The following is a 17,737-nucleotide window of genomic DNA, read 5'->3' as shown; positions in this document are numbered from 1 at the left end:
GGACTACAGGCACGCGCCACCAAGCCTGGCTACTTTTTCGTATTTTTAGTAGAGACGCGGTTTCACCGTGTTGCTCAGGCTGGTCTGGAACTCCTGACCTCAGGTGATCTGCCCACCTTGGCCTCCCAAAGTGTTGGGATTACAGGCATGAGCCACCGTGCCCGGCCCAGGAAGCTTTATTTCTATTTAGAGGTGTGTGGAAGCTCTTTAGGCAGTCTAGGAAGTTTAGGCAGTTTAGGAAGCTGGTGACATTCTGGTCAACACTGCTGACAACATATCATGTCCAACACTAAACACTGAGCCTGTCTGAAGAAGAAAAGACAAGTAGAGAGTTTCAATGAACCATTACAACATTTGGTCAGCTAAGAAGGGCTCCCGAGAGACCAGTTGTTACTGTCTGGTGCTAGCACTGCTGTCACAATGTCAAACCAAGTGTACATAAAAAGGTCCCTTGAAAAATGCCATCAGTTGGAAGTTGCTGGCTTGAGAACCCTCCTGGGAAGAGATATGCTTCTTGTATTGAGACTAGCCACACTCACTGGGCCTGTGTGGGCTTGGGGACTTTAAAGAAAAAAGTTCGGCCGGGTGCAGTGGCTCATGCCTGTAATCCCAGCACTTTGGAAGGCTGAGGCTGGTGGATCACCTGAGGTTGGGAGTTCAAGACCAGCCTGACCAACATGGAGAAACCCTGTCTCTACTAAAAATACAAAATTAGCCGGGCGTGGTGGCACATGCCTGTGATGCCAGCTACTCCGGAGGCTGAGGCAGGAGAATTGCTTGAATCCGGGAGGCAGAAGTTGCAGTGAGCGGAGGTCTCGCCATTGCACTCTAGCCTGGGCAACAAGAGCGAAACTCCCGTCTAAAAAAAAAGAAAGAAAAAGAAAAAAGTTCATTGTCCCTAATTAGTGTTGTATTTCTGTGATTTTAAAGCAGTCCTATTAGTTTTTTTTTCTTTTTCTTTTTCTTTTTGAGACGGAGTCTCGCTCTGTTGCCCAGGCTGGAGTGCAGTGGCACAATCTTGGCTTACCACAACCTCCGCCTCCCAGGTTCAAATGATTCTCCTGCCTCAGCCTCCCAAGTAGCTGGGACTACAGGCATGTGCTACTATGCCTGGCTAATTTTTGTATTTTTAGTAGAGATGGGGTTTCACTGTGTTGGCCAGACTGGTCTCGAACTCCTGACCTCGTGATCCTCCCGCCTCAGCCTCCCAAAGTGCTGGGATTACAGGCCTGAGCCACCACGCCCGGCCAGTCCTATTTGTTAAAGTGATAAAACGTGTAAGAGTTGGCAGAAATATGTGCAACACATGGAACAAAAAGAAAGCCTGGCTGGTTTGTGTTGCTGCTCTAAGTTGAGCTTGGCTGGACTATGAGAAGGAAGAGTGAGCAGCAAAGTCTGGAGATGGGAGTCTAAAACCACTTTAAAGAGCTGTAGACTTAATTCCAAGGGCAGTGGGAGCTACTTAAGGGCTTTGAACAGTGGGGCATGATCAGGTTGGAAGCCTATATTTGCATTTTCCTTCCTTGGTGATCTAATATTCCTTAAGGCAGTGCTTTCCAAACTTTAACGTGCACAGGAATTACCTGGAATCTTGGGAAAGTGCAGATTCTGACTTAGTAAGTCTCATGTGGGGCTCCAGATGCTGCGACAAGCTCCTAGTGACGACAGGGCTGCTGAGCCCCAGACTGCTCTCTGAGTAACAAAGTCCTAGACAGAATCATTTGTGAGCCTCCCCCACTGGCTTTTTCAGAGCCTGCAAGAAAGCGAGGGAGCAGCCGTAAGGCATAGACAAAGCTCCTTTCCATCCTCAAATGGCTACATGTTTTCCTGGGGTGACCTAATTGCTCAGGCAGAGAACATTGTGGCAATGTCATTAGTCATTCCTTCTGAGCGTTTTGTGTTCTGGACCATTACTTAGACTCTGCTCTTTTAGCTCAGAACTTTGTGTCTCATCTGGCTCTCCATGTGCTCAGTTACCAAATGGGCTTTGAAATTCCATTTGGCCAAGCGCTGTGGCTCACGCCTGTAATCCCAGCACTTTGGGAGGCTGAGGCAGACAGATCATCTGAGGCCAGGAGTTTGAGACCAGCCTGGCCAACATGGTGAAACCCCGTCTGTATTAAAAAATTAGCTGGGTATGGTGGCATGCACATGTAATCCTAACTACTTGGGAGGCGGAGGCACAAGAATCACTTGAACCCAGGAGGTGGAGGTTTCAGTGAGCCAAGATCGCACCACTGCACTCCAGCCTGGGCCAACAGAGCAAGGCTCTGTCTCAAAAAAAAAAAAAATTCTATTTTCCTGCTGTCTGCAGCAGGATTGACTTCCCCATTCCTTGAGATTGACATCAAGCCAAGAATATCAGATTCTCCAAATGTGACCAGTTTGCCTTTCTTCAAATAATCTTGTGATGTGAAGGGAGGTTGCAGAGTCATAAATTTGACTATTTTTAAAAATTTTATTTTCTTTTTAGACTAAAAAGACTAGATCTGAGAGAATATTTTAAATTGACGTTGCGGAGAGAGAAACACAGGACTCTAGCCTTTGTTTTGGTCATCATAGCATAGATAGATACACACACACACACACACACACAGACACACACACACACCCTTTTATAGTATAAATGAAATGATAAATGTAAAGTACTTAGCACAGTGCCTAGCACACAGGAAACATCTGAAGGAAATTAAAGTATTTTACCCCAAAATATATTTCTTTGACATATTTTGAGATGGCTGCTCAGGGAGACAGCAAAGCTGTCTTGTGGGGGAGATTTGCATCTGCAGAAAATCTGCATTGATGCAACCCGGCCTTCCCTGGTCTACACGTGGGAAAGGTGAACTGAGAGCCTGCCACCTTTAAACATCTGAAAGAAACATTTACCATCTATTTTCTCTGAGGGCTGCTACCAGTGAGGTTTTATTTACATGAACAAGACCACGTTTACTAGCCAGAGCTCCTCCTTCCTCTTTTTCTCTCTCTCATATAACTTACCTTGCCACTATAACCTGGTTTATTACCGGAACCTGTTTCTGGCCATGCTCTGAGCCCCCATGCTTTCTGTAACCTTCTGTACTCCACTGGGGGTTGGGTAATCATTCTGTGATTCTGCCAATGTACATATTAATAAATTTGTAAGCATTTTCTGCAATTATCTGTCTTTTGCAAGTTGATTTTTCAATGAAACTTCAGAGGGAAAAGGGGAAGTTTTCTCTTGGCCCCTACATATCCAATATATGGTAGCTATTATGATCAAAATACATACTTTAAGTCTGAACGCCATGGCTTACACCTGTAATCTCAGCACTTTACGAGGCCTTGGCCTCCCAACGATCACTTGCGGTCAGGAGTTCGAGACCAGCCTGGGTGACACAGTGAGACTGTGTCTCTACAAAAATTTTGAAACATTAGTCAGCCGTGGTGGCATACGCCTGTAGTCCCAGTTATTTGAGAGGCTAAGGTGGGAGGATTGCTTGTGCCCAGAAGTTTGAGGCTGCAGTGAGCCATGATCGAGCCACTGCACTCTAGCCCAGTCAACACAGTGAGAGTCTATTTCAAAAAAAAAAAAAAAAAAGAGAGAGAGAGAAAAAAAGGAAAAAAAATACATGCTTTACAGATGTGATGTGAGAGTTAAGTAACATGTGTAAAGCACTTTAGGATAGTGCCTGGCATGTGGTAGATGTTGAATACACCATAGCTTTCATGATGGTGATGATGATGGAGATGATGAGGAGGAGGACAAGGAGGAGGAGGAGAGGATGGGAGGAAGAGAAGCAAGAGGAGAAGAAAAGGGGAGAGAGGGGGAAGATAAGAAAGGGGAGGGAGAGGAGGAGGTGGTTGGTGGGGAATTGGAGGGGAGAGGAATATAAAGTTTGACTTAAACAGGGATAACAACAGTGGTGTGCTGATAAATGTTTAACAACTGGCCTTCAGCACACCACTGTATAAGCGGCAGGATAAGATTAGTTCCAAGAGTCTCCAAGGCCGGTTTTGATGGTGACAGCATGAATGGGAGGTGTGAAGAGGTATGGCAGGAGCTCACGGAGCTTTGGGATTCTCCCATCCTTCCTGCCATTGCAATGACACTCATTCCACAATTAAGACTGGGTGTATCTTTATGGTTTAAAATGATAAATTTTATGTTATGTACATTTTACTATAATAACATATTTTTAGTTAAAAATAACATCAACAAGAAAACTGGTGAGATCAAAATAAAATCAATTGTTTAATAGTTAAACAAAAACCCTGAGATATCCTCATGATAACCTTGTTTGGAATTAAGACAGAATCAAGAAGTCAAGCCACTGTAACTTGAAGCATTCCTCTTCAAGAACCTCTCCATCTTCTTCAGTTTCTGTTTTCTCTTTTTCCTCCTGTCCATCACCTGAATCGCCCTTTAAATTTGCAAGTCCTGAGAGTGGTGCCTCACCAAGGGCTCTCTGTGGGCCCTGCGTCTTTGCTGAGCTCGCCCTAGCTTGAGCAGTGGTCAGGCAATAGTCAGTTTCTCCTGGCAGAGTCACCATTCCCTTATCTGTGCTCTTCTAAGCCTCTGGAAATTAGAAACTTCCCCTAAGCACTTTCTTTCCAGGAAGGAGACTCAAAATATTCCTTTTCCTGTGCCCCACACCTGCGTTCTCAGCACTCATACTTCTCCAGGTTATATTCCTGTTAGTTGTGTTAAGGTCTTTTTCTGTCCTTTAGCGATTGAAGCAGATGCATTCAATCTGAAATCTGAAAATCTTATATCAAATCTTGGCTCCACTTTGAGTAATGTATTAAAGTCAGATGAGCTTTCCTTCTCTCTTCTGTCAATAGAATTACCTTCCTATGATAAGACTTGGTGGGGGAATTAAGGAGGTAAAGTAATTTACTTAAACATACTTCAACAACCAACAATGATTATCACGCAACCAATGCAACCAAAACTCTTTCTCTGCAATTTTTTTCTTTTCTTTTCTTTTCTTTTTTTTGAAACAGAGTCTCACTCTGTTGCCCAGGCTGGAGTGCAGCGGCGCAATCTCAGCTCACTGCAACCTCTGCCCCTGAGTTCAAGCAATTCTACCGCCTCAGCCTCCCAAGTAGCTGGTGCCTGCCACCACACCCAGCTAATTTTTGTATTTTTCGTAGAGATGGGGTTTCATCATGTTGGCCAGGCTGGTCTTGAACTCCTGACCGCAGGTGATCTGCCTGCCTAGGCCTCCCAAAGTGCTGGGTTACAGGTGTGAGCCACCGTGCCCAGCCTCTTTGCACTACTTGAGGACCATCAAAGGCAATCGCACTCATGACTCTCAGTCTTACTTTATTGCGTTCCATTTCCCCTCCCCTCAGCTTCATTTATACCCAGAGCCTCCTCCCAAGTGTCTCTCACTCTCCAAATGCCACTTCTTACAGGAAGTTACTCAACACACAGTAGCTAGTGTTTGTGTCTATATTTTCGACAGCAACTGACACAGAGCCTACCACATAATGAGAGCTCCACAAACATTTGTGAAATTGAATGGAGTTTTATCAGAATACAGAGATCTTACTACAAAAAAACTAGAGTAAATAACTTTTTCTTCTAAAAAAAAAGTTCAACCTCAGTTACCTCTCTCATTGCTAACCTCATTCCCTCCCCCTTGTAGCCACCATCACCACCCCAGGGCAGAAAGGGCATCTGGAACATGATGTGGCATTTCCTTCAGCATCCCTACCCCCACCATTAGCTTAATTTGTTAGGACAGTGACCAGGGAGTGACTGCAATCAAAGGGAGGGTGCTGTGTGCTTCTCTCCAGCTCTGAAGTGCGGCTAACTCTCCTTAGGATGTAATCAGAGGTTCTTCTTCAGAAGTCCTCAGCGTACTTTTCCTAGCTCACCACAACTATTTCTTCAGTTCACGTCCAAGAGGAATGGGATCATGTTGTATAAATTAAACATTTTGCTTCTCCTCTATCAACCCAGATCCATATTTATATCCACTATTGCTGTTCTGATGAGGGAAGATTCCCATCATTGCTTCTTTGGTTCACACTCCAGCAGCAGAGTCATGCGTCTCACAGTCTCAAAGGCCACTATAGTAGTTACTGGATAACAGTAACATCAAAAAAGAAGGAAAAGGAAAGAAGGAAGGCAGGAAGGGAGGAAGGGAGGGAGGAAAGGGAGGGAAGGAGTGAAAGAGGAAGGGAGAAAGGAAGAGGGGGGAGGGAGGAAGGAAGGAAGGGAGCTTATTCAGCTTATCGTCAAGTTCAAGAGAGGCTCATAGTTTCTTTATATATAGTAGTAATATTTTCAGAACCAAAAATGAGGATATAGCCTGATGAATGACATTTTCTGATTTTTAATTATACAATTCATAAAGTAATTAAAATTTTGCTAAATTTACTTGAAAACATGTATTAATTAGCCTTTATTGGAAAGAAAGCAATTTAATGTAATCATGTTCATCTGAAAAATTCATGAGATTAGATTATTTTGCTTATGTGGATTGGTTGAAGTGGCAATGGACATAATTCTGAAAGCAGCACAATTTTCCTTAATCAGTTTCTATTCCTGTGACTCTATCTTATGCTTTCTTATGAAATTGAAATGGCATCGAATCTACTTAAACACATTTCAAGAACCAACCATATTAATGCTGCAGTGAGCCATGATTGTGTCACTGTACTTCAGCTTCAGTGACAGAACAAGGTCCTGTCTCAAAAAAAAAACAAACAAAAAAAAACAGCAATAATTATAATGCAACCAGAACTCTTTCTTTGCATTTTTAAAGGATCATCAGAGGTGATCATAACTCTCTACCCTACTTCACCACATTCAGTTGAAGTAGGAGACCACCGGCAGGACTTATTTCTTGGTCCCCATGGGTAAAGTAAAGAAACTGGCAGGAACCAGCAGATGGCCAGAAAAGTGATCCCTAGCTGCTCATTAGCATAAGACACTCCTACCAGCACCATGACAGTTCACAAATGCCATGACAACCACCCAGAAGTTACTGCCCCTTTCCTAGAAAGTTATGAATAACCTGCCCCTAAATTTGCATTAGCCCACCTCTTAATTTGCATATAATTGAAAGTGGATATAAATAGAGTTGCCAACAGTCCATAGCTGCCAACTTTGGTTGCCCTGACTGTAAGTTAGCCCTGCTTATCAAGGAGCAGTGCCATTCAACAAAAAATTGCTAACACCACTGGCTCACCCTTGAATTCCTTCCTAGGCAAAGCCAAGAACCCTCTCGGGCTAAGCCCCAATTTGGGGGCTCGTCTATCCTGCAACACCTTTGTGCCTCCCTCCAATTTATTTACACCCAGAATCTACTCCCAAGCATCACTCTGTCTCAAATTCCACCTAAACTCTCCCAACATGCTTCTCTGTTTTATTATGCAGATTGACTTTTCAGACCCTTTCCCAATAAGCATAGAGTGATAAAGTAAGAGAAACTCAATGAGAAATTACAGGATTTGCTTCACTGGGTGCATAAAGTGGGAAAAGACTAGAATACTTCCATACTGATCATTTTTTGGCCTATCAAGTATTGTTTTATGCAATTCAACTTTTCACCTCCCAGAAACTTTTCTCAAAATTTTATGCATAGCTTTATAATTTAGTTACGTATTAAACTTGGGTCATCTCTTCCTTCTAAACTTAGAAAAGGAATATAACTGACTAATTAATGTTAAAGGTTTCCATAGACAAATAATCCAGTGGAACAAAAGAGAAAATCCAAAAACAGAGCCACATATATATGCCCACTTGATTTGCAACAAAGATGCACTGCAATTCAATGGGAGAAAGAATGGCTTTTTCAGGCCAGGCGTGGTGGCTCATGCCTGTAATCCCAGCACTCTGGGAGGCCGAGGTGGGTGGATCACGAGGTCAGGAGATCGAGACCATCCTGGCTAACATGGTGAAACCCCATGTCTACTAAAAATACAAAAAATTAGCCAGGTGTGGTGGCGGGTGCCTATAGTCCCAGCTACTCGGGAGGCTGAGGCAGGAGAATGGCGTGAACCTGGGAGGCAGAGCTTGCAGTGAGCCAAGATCAGCCACTGCACTCCAGCCTGGGCGACAGAGCGAGACTCTGTCTCAAAAACAACAACAACAACAACAACAACAAAAAGAGTGGCTTTTTCAAACAAAAGGTACTTGGGCATTTTTATATCCATGTGGAAAAGACCTGAACATTGACCTTCACCTCACACCATACACAAAAATAAATTTGAGCTGGATCACAGACCTAAATGTGAAATTTAATAAAGCTTTTTAAAAGAGCAGAGAGGAGAATACCATAATGATTTGAACAAAGATTATTTAAACAGGACATGAGAAGCACTAGCCAAAAAGAAGAGATTGGTATTTGAAATAGAGCTATTCAATAACATCTATAATTTAGCTGAATTGTTCACATTAGTTATGGTTTATAATTATTGGGGATTCATAATGTATCATGAATGACTACACAGACATGCAGTTTCTTCATAGCATCGATGGTCTTTACAATTTGGTATGTTTTTGCTGTGGCTGGTACCGGCTTTTTCTTTCCATATTCAGTGCTTCCTTCATGAGCTCTTTTAAGGCAGATCCGGTGGTGACAAAAATCTCTCAGCATGTCTGTAAATGATTTTATTTCTCCTTCGCTTATGAAACTTAGTTTGGCTGGATATGAAATTCTGGGTTGAAAATTCTTTAAGAATGTTGAATATTGGCCCCCACTCTCTTCTGGCTTGCAGGGTTTCTGCAGCAAGATCCGCTGTTAGTCTGATGGGCTTACCTTTGTGAGTAGCCCAACCTTTCTGTCTGGCTGCCCTTAACATTTTTTCCTTCATTTCAACCTTGGTGAATCTGATGATTATGTGTCTTGGAGTTGCTCTTCTCAAGGAGTATCTTTTTGGTGTTCTCTGTATTTCTTGAATTTGAATGTTGGCCTGTCTTGCTAGGTTGGGGAAGTTCTCCTGGATAATATCCTGAAGAGTGTTTTCCAACTTGGTTCCTTTCTCCCTGTGACTTTCAGGTACACCAGTCAAATGTGGGTTTGGTCTTTTCACATAGCCCCATATTTCTTGGAGGTTTTGCTTGTTCCTTTTATTTTTTTTTTTCTCTAATCTTGTCTTCATGCTTTATTTCATTAAGTTGATCTTCAGTCTCTGATATCTTTTCTTCTGATTGATCAATTCAGCTATCGATACTTCTGTATGCCTCACAAAGTTCTCCTGCTGTGTTTTTCAACTCTATCAGGTCATTTAACTTCTTCTCTAAACTCTTATTTTAGTTAGCAATTCCGCTAACCTTTTTTCAAGATTCTTAGCTTCTTTTCAATGGTTTAGAACATGCTGCTTTAGCTCAGAGGAGTTTGCTATTACCCAGCTTCTGAAGCCTACTTCTGTCCATTTGTCAAACTCATTCTCCATCCAGTTTTGTTCCCTTGCTGGCGAGGAGTTATGATCCTTTGGAGGAGAAGAAGTATTCTGGTTTTTGGAATTTTCAGGCTTTTTGCAATGGTTTTTCCTCATCTTCATGAATTTATCTACCTTTGGTCTTTGATGTTGGTGACTTTCAAATGGAGTTTCTGTCTGGATGTCCTTTTTGTTGATGTTGAAGCTATTCCTTTCTGTTTGTTAGTTTTCATTCTATCACTCAGGCCCCTCTTCTGCAGGTCTGCTAGAGTTTGCTGGAGGTCCACTCCAGACCCCCTTTGCCTGGGTTTCACCAGCAAAGGCTGCAGAACAACAAGGATTGCTGCCTGTTCCTTCTTGTGGAAGCTTCGTCCCAGAGAGGCATCTGTCAGATGCCAGCAAGAGCTCTCCTGTATGAGGTGTCTGTGGACCCCTGCTGGGAGGTGTCTGTCAACCCCTGCTGGGAGGTGTCTCCCAGTCAGGAGGCACAGGGGTCAGGGACCCACTTGAGTAGGCAGTGTGTCCCTTAGCAGAGCTCGAGCACTGTGCTGGGAGATCTGCTGCTCTCTTCAGAGCCAGCAGGCAGGAACGTTTAAGTCTGCTGAAGCTGTGCCCACAGCTGCCCCTTCCCCCAGGTGCTCTGTCCCAGGAAGATGGGAGTTTTATCTATAAGCCCCTGACTGGGGCTGCTGCCTTTCTTTCAGAGATGCCCTGCCCAGAGAGGAGGAATCTAGAGAGGCAGTCTGGCTACAGAGGCTTTGCAGAGCTCCAGTTTGCTCCACCCAGTTCAAACATCCTGGTGGCTTTGTTTACACTGTGAGGGGAAAACTACCTACTGAAGCCTCAGTAATGGTGGATGCTCTTCCCCCAACGAAGCTCGAGTGTCTCAGATCGACTTCAGACTGCTGTAATGGCAGTGAGAATTTCAAGCCAGTGGATCTTAGCTTGCTGGACTCCATAGGGGTGGGATCTGCTGAGTTAGACCACTTGACTTCCTGGCTTCAGCACCCTTTCCAGGGGAGTGAATGGTTTCATCTCACTGGTGTTCCAGGTGCCACTGGGGTATGAAAAAAACTCCTGCAGCTAGGTTATTGTCTGCCCAAATGGCTGCCCAGTTTTGTGCTGGAAACCCAGGGCCCTGGTGGCATAGGCACCCGAGGGAATCTCCTGGACTACAGGTTGCTAAGACTGTGGGAAAAGCATAGTATCTAGGCCGCAGTGCATTGTTCCTCACGGCACAGTCCCTCACAGCTTCCCTTGGCTAGGGGAAGGAGTTCCCGACCCCTTGTGGTTCCAAGGTGAGGTGACTCCCCACCCTGCTTTGGCTTGCCCTCCATGGGCTACACCCACTGTCTAACCAGTCCCAATGAGATGAGCTGGGTACCTCAGTTAGAAATGCAGAAATCACCTGCCTTCTGTGTTGATCTCGCCAGGAGCTGCAGACTGGAGCTGTTCCTATTCAGCCATCTTGCTAGCAACCTCTTCTATAATATAGTTTTTAGAAATTCTTTCTAACTTAAACTTGCATATATTCTAGATATTTCATTCCTAGATATTCATGTTCACATGAAGATTTATACACAAATTTTTATAGCTTTATTTGTAAAGCACCAAACTGGAAACATTCTAAATATCCATCAACAGGTAAATGAATAAACAAATTGTGTACCCATAAAGCAGAATACTATTGAGAAATTTTAAAGTGTTGATTAACACCAAAATGTGAATAAATCTGAAAACAAAAACAAGGTAGTAAAATAAACTCCACAAAGTGAGTACATAATGTGAGATTCCACTTATATAAAATGCTTAAAATAAGAAAAACAAAATATAATGACAGAAAGGAAATTAATAGTTGTAGAAAGGAGAGGTTGTAGGACTCTATATGAATTACAAAAGAAGATACTCTTGGGGCTGGTGGGTATACTCATCAATTTAATTGCAGTGTTTATTTGAGTGGCTTATATGCATATCAATTCAACAAATTAAACACTTTATGCACTGATTATTGTATGTCAATTAAACCTCAACAAAAATATTAAAATGCATTAATCGGCATGTTAAATATTACTAGAAGGAAGCACTTTTAAAAGGATTAATATGTCATTAAGATTTAAAAATTGCTATACCACAAATTAATATATAAATGATGACTACAGTAAATCCTAACATTAAATAACAGTTTTCATTATTATACTGTACATATTCATTTCATATTATTTTGTTTTATTTTTGTTATGTTTTGCCTTTTTGAAATCTGTTAGTAAACTAGATATGGGAAATTTGCTAACCATTTTTAAAATAGCTTCATAATTCTGGAGTCTGTAAATAAATGGGGTATAAATACAAACCACTTGGGATTTTAAAAATATACTGTCATGCTCACTTTGGCACTTATACTAAAATTGAAACAATAGAGAGAAAACTAGCATGGCCCCTATGCAAAGATGACACACACATCTTTGAAGCGTTCCATATTTTTACCAGAATAGCCAGATTAGAGAGAAACATAACTGACCTGATGGAGCTGAAGAACACAACATGGGAAATTCACAGTGCAATGACATGTATCAATAGCAGAATAGATGAAGTGGAGAAAAGAATCTCAGAGCTTGAAGACTATCTTTCTGAAATAAGACAGGCAGACAAGAATAGAGAAAAAAGAATGAAAAGGAATGAACAAAACCTCTGAGAAATGTGGGACTATGTAAAAAGACTGAACCTACAACTGATTGGGGTACTTGAAAGAGACAGGGAGGACAGACCCAAGTCGGAAAACATACTTCGGGAGGTCATCCAGGAGAACTTCCTCCAATCTAGAAAGACAGGCCAAGATTCAAATTCGAGAAATCTAGGGAGCCCCAGTAAGATACTTCACAAGAAGATCAACGCCAAGGCACATAATCGTCAGATTCTCCAAGGTTGAAAGAAAAGAAAAAATGTTACGCGCAGCCAGCGAGAAAGGCTGGGTCACCTACGAAGGGAAATCCGTCAGTATAACAACAGACCTCTCAGTGTAAACCTTACAAGACAGAAGCAATTTGGGGCCAATATTCAACATTCGTAAAGAAAAGAATTTCCAACCCAGAATTTCATATCCAGCCCAACTAAGTTTCATAAGCGAGGGAGAAATAAGATTCTTTTCAGACAAGCAAAGGATGAGGGAATAAGTCACCTCCAGGACTGCTTTGCAAGAGTTCCTGAAGGAAGCACTAAATATGAAAAGGAAAAACTGTTACTAGCCACTACAAAAACATACTGAAGTATACAGACCAGTGACACTATGAAGTGACCACATAATAAGTCTGCAAAATAACCAGCTTGAATTATGATGACAGGATCAAACTCACACATAGCAATATTAACCTTAAATATAAATGAGCTAAATGCCCCAATTAAAAGACATAGGATGGCAAGCTGGACGGGGTCAAAATCTGTTGGTATGCTGTCTTCATGAGACCCATCTCACATGCAAAGACACACATAGGTTCAGACACACATAGGTTCAACATAAAGGGACTGAGGAAAATTTACCAAGCAAATGGAAAACAGAAAAAAGTAGGGGTCACAAACCTAGTTTCTGACAAAACAAATTTTAAACCAACAAAGATCAGAAAAGACAAAGAAGGGCCCTATATAACGGTAAAGGAGTCAATTCAACAAGAAGAGCTAACTATTCCTAAATAGATATACACCCAATAAAGGAGCACCTGGATTTATAAAGCAAGTTCTTAGAGACGTACAAAGAGATGTAGACTCCCACATAATAATAGTGGGAGACTTTAACTCCACACTGACAATGTTAGATGGATCATCAAGACAGAAAATTAACAAAGATACTCAGGACCTGAACTCAGCTCTGGATCAAGCAGACCTGATCGATATATACAGAACTCCTCATCTTGCAAACAACAGGATATACATTCTTCTCACTGCCATATACACTTACTCTAAAATTGATCACATAATCTGAAATAAAACACTCTTCAGCAACTGCAGAAGAACTGAAATCATAACAGTATCTCAGATCACAGTACAATCAAATTAGAATTCAAGACTGAAAAATTCACTTAGAACCACAAAACTACATGGAAATTGAACAAGCTGTTCCTGAGTCACTCGTGGGTAAATAATGAAATTAAGGCAAAATCAAGAAGTTCTTTTAAACTAATGAGAACAAAGAGACAATGTATCAGAATCTCTGGGATGCCGATAGAGCAGTGTTATCAGGGAAATGTATAGCACTAAATGCTCACATCAAAAAGCTAGGAAGATGTCATATTAATAACCTAATATCACAACTAAAAGAACTAGAAAACCAAAAGCAAACAAACCCAAAGATGGCAGAAGATAAGCAATAACCAAGATCAGAGGGCAACTGAAAGATAAAGACATGAAAATTCCTTCAACAAATCAATGAATCCAGGAGATTTTTTTTTTGCAAAAAAATAATAAAGTAGACCACTAGCTAGACTAATAAAGAAGAAAAGAGAGAAGAATCAAGTAGACACAACCAGAAATGATAAGGGGGATATCACCAATGACCCCACAGTAAAGCAAACAACCATCAGAGAATACTATGAACACCTGTATGCACATAAACCACATAAACTAGAAAATCTAGAAGAAATGGATAAATTCCTGAATACATACATCCTCCCAAGACTGAACCAGAAAGAAATTGAAACCCTGAGTAGACCAATAATGAGTTCTAAAATTGAGTCAGTAATAAGTAGTCTACCAACCAAAAAAGCCCAGGACCAGATGGATTTACAGCTGCATTCTAACAGAGGTACAAAGAAAAGCTGGTACCATTTCTATTGAAGTTATTCCATAAAGTTGAAAAGGAGGGACTCCTCCATAACTAATTTTATGAGGCCAGCATCATCCTGATACCAAAAACCTGACCACAATACACCAAAAATAGAAAACTTCAGCTAATATCCCAGATTAACACTGATGCAAATATCTTTAATAAATACTGACAAACCAAATCCAGCAGCACGTCAAAAAGCTTATCCATCACATTCAAGTTAGTTTCATCCCTAGGGTGCAAGGTTTGTTTAACATATTAAAATAAATAAATACAATTCATCACATAAACAGAGCTAAAGACAAAAACCACGTGATTTTCTCAATAGATGCAGAAAAGACCTTTGACAAAATTCAGCATCCCTTTATCTTAAAAACTCTCAATAAACTAAGTTTTAAAGGAATATACCTCAAGATAATAAGAACCATATCTAACAAACCCACATCAAATATCATACTTAAAGGGCAAAAGCTGGAAGTATTCTCCTTGAAAACCATCATAGGACAAGGATGCACTCTCTCACCACTCCTATTCAAAATAGTATGGAAGTTTTGACCAGGGCAATCAGACAAGAGAAATAAATAAGGGGTATTTAAATAGGGAGAAAGAATGTCAAATTATCTTTATTTGCAGATGGTCCTATGTCAAGAAAATTTCATTGTCTCAGTCAAAAAGCTTCTTAAGCTAATAAGAAACTTAAGCAAAGTCTCAGGATACAAAATCCATGTGCAAAAATCACTAGCATTCCAATACGCCAGCAACAGTCAAGCAGAGAGCTAAATCAGGAATGAACTGCAATACACAATTGTTACAAAAAGAAAAAAATATTTAGGAACACAGCTTATAAGGGCAGTGAAGGACCTTTTCAAGAACTATGAACTATTGCTTAAGGAAATCAAAGAAGACACAAGCAAATGGAAAAACGTTCCATGCTCATGAATAGGAAGAATCAATATTGTGAAAATGGCCATACTGCCCAAAGTAATTTATAGATTCAATGCTATTCGCATTAAACTACCATTGATGTTCTTCACAGAAGTAGAATAAACTATTTTAAAATTCATATGGAGTCAAAAAGGGAGCCTGAATAGCCAAGACAATCCTAAGCAAAAAGAACAAAGCTGGAGGCATCATGCTACTTGACTTCAAACTATACTACAAGGCTACAGTAACCAAAACAGCATGGTACTGGTACAAAAACAGATACAAAAACAAACGGAACAGAATAGAGACCTCAGAAATAAAACCACACACCTATAAGCATCTGATCATCAAAAAACCTGACAATAACAAGCACTGGGGAAAGGATTCCCTATTTAATAAATGATGCCGGGAAAACTGGCTAGCCATATGCAGCAAATTAAAACTGGACCCCTTCCTTATACCTTATACAAAAATTAACTCACGAGAGATTAAAGACTTAAATGTAAAACTGGAAACTATAAAAACCGTAGAAAAAAATCTAGGCAATATCATTCAAGACATTGGCACCAGCAAAGATTTCATGATGAAAATGCCAAAAGCAATTTCAAAAGCAAAATTTGACCAATGGGATCTAAGTAAACTAAAGAGCTTTTGCACAGCAAAAGAAAGTATCATCAGAGTGAACAAGTAGCCTACACAATGGGAGAATATTTTTGAAATCTATCCATCTGACAAGGCTTTAATATGGAAAGTCTACAAGAAACTTAAGCAAACTTACAAGAAAAAAAGCAAACAACCCCATTAAAAAGTGGGCAAAGAACATGAACAGACACTTCTCAAAAGAAGACATACACGCGGTCAAGAAACATGAAAAAAAAACTCAACATCACTGATCATTAGAGAAATGCAAATCAAACCCACAATGAGATACCATCTCGTGCCAGTGATAATGGCAATTATTAAAAGGTCAAGAAACAACAGATGCTGGTGAGGTTGCAGGGGAAAAGGAATGCTTTTACACAGTTGGTGGGAATGTAAATTAGTTCAACCATTGTGGAAGACAGTGTGGCAATTCCTCAAAAATCTAGAGTTAGATATATTATTTGACCCAGCAATCCCATTACTGAGTATATACCCAAAGGAATATAAATTATTCTACTATAAAGATACATGCGCACATATATTTATTTATTTATTTATTTATTTATTTTTTTTTTTTTTGAGACAGAGTCTCTCTCGGTCACCCAGGCGGGAGTGCAGTGGCGCGATCTTGGCTCACTGCAAGCTCTGCCTCCTGGGTTCACACCATTCTCCTGCCTCAGCCTCCCAAATAGCTGGGACTACAGGCGCACACTGCTACACCTGGCTAATTTTTTGTATTTTTAGTAGAGAGGGGGTTTCACCATGTTAGCCAGGATGGTCTCGATCTCCTAACCTTGTGATCCGCCCGCCTCAGCCTCCAAAAGTGCTGGGATTACAGGCGTAAGCCACCGCGCCCGGCCCCATGCATATGTATATTTATTGCAGCACTCTTCGCAATAGCAAAGACATGGAAACAACCAAAATGCCCATCAACGATAGACTGAATAAAGATAATGTGATACATATACACCATGGAATACAATGCAGCCATAAAAGGGAACAAGATCATGTCCTTCGGAAGGATATGGACAGAGCTGGAAGCTGTTATCCTCAGCAAATTTTTGCAGGAACAGAAAACCAAACACTAATGTTCTTACTTAAAAGTGGGAGCTGAACAATGAGAACACATGGACACACTGTGGGGGAAACAACACATATTGGTGCCTGTCAGGGGAGTTGTGGTGGGAGGGGGCTCATCAGAAAGAATAGCTAATGGATGCTGGGCTTAATACTTAGGTGATGGGATGATCTGTGCAGAAAATCACCATGGTGCACATTTACCTATGTAACAAACCACATATCCTGCACATGTACTCCCGAACTTAAAAGTTAAAGGAAAAAAAAGAAAATGTAACCAAATTAAATTTAAATTGAATCATTTAAATTAAATGAAAATGATTTAAACCATTTGATTCAAAGATTGAATCAAATAAGATCTAGTATTTGAGAGCACAGCACGGTGACTACCATCAACAGTAATTTATTATGCATTTTAAAATAACTAAAACATTATAACTGGGTTGTTTGTAACACAAAGAAAGGATAAGTGCCTGAGGTGATGAATATCCCATTTACCCTGATGTGATTATTATGCATTGTACGCCTCAATCAAAAGATCTCATGTTCCCCATTAATGTACACACCTAACATGTACACACAAAAATTAAAACTTATTTAAAAAGACAAAATAATGCCTATTCCCGTCTTTTATATATCTAAATGTGACAAATAATAAATATAAATAATGCACAAAGGCTTTACTTAGCATAGTTACCTTATTGTTACCTTAGCCTTATTAATAGCAAAATATTTTATAAACTTAAGTTAAATATCATCGATAAAGTTCTAATCAGCTGCCCATAAGATATTTAAGACATTTTTCTAAATACAAAAAATTAAGTTTCCATGCTTTTGATGGAGCATCTACATGGGAAAATTTTAAATTGCATCAGAAAAGGCAGAGAAAAGTGAATTATGATTTCC

The 17,737-nt window shown here is 40.6% G+C and overlaps 1 protein-coding gene, 1 non-coding gene and 1 pseudogene across 5 annotated transcripts in view; 1 reads left to right on the top strand and 2 right to left on the bottom strand.

Moving 5' to 3' along the window:
* The window catches only part of RUBCNL (rubicon like autophagy enhancer), a 95,370-nt gene that overhangs the window by 55,722 nt on the left and 21,911 nt on the right, over positions 1-17,737 (bottom strand). Inside the window, exon 5 of one of the 4 annotated variants that reach the window (XM_055096700.2) lies at positions 1,584-1,753. The exons of the other annotated variants lie outside the window; for them this stretch is intronic. The gene's annotated coding sequence lies outside the window, so the exon portion shown is untranslated. The remainder of the gene's footprint in view (positions 1-1,583; positions 1,754-17,737) is intronic. 4 annotated transcript variants of the gene reach the window in all.
* Positions 1-17,737, bottom strand: part of LOC129392957 (protein phosphatase inhibitor 2-like) — a 42,294-nt pseudogene that overhangs the window by 2,944 nt on the left and 21,613 nt on the right.
* On the top strand, positions 11,754-11,857 carry LOC112438715 (U6 spliceosomal RNA). Its single transcript, XR_003027090.1, has one exon. It is a non-coding gene; the product is annotated as a U6 spliceosomal RNA (small nuclear RNA).

The sequence above is a fragment of the Pan paniscus genome, chromosome 14 (assembly GCF_029289425.2).
Source record: "Pan paniscus chromosome 14, NHGRI_mPanPan1-v2.0_pri, whole genome shotgun sequence".
Lineage (NCBI taxonomy): Eukaryota > Metazoa > Chordata > Mammalia > Primates > Hominidae > Pan > Pan paniscus.
The sequence above is the reverse complement of the archived record's forward strand: the minus strand, read 5'-3'. Positions and strand labels throughout refer to the sequence as shown.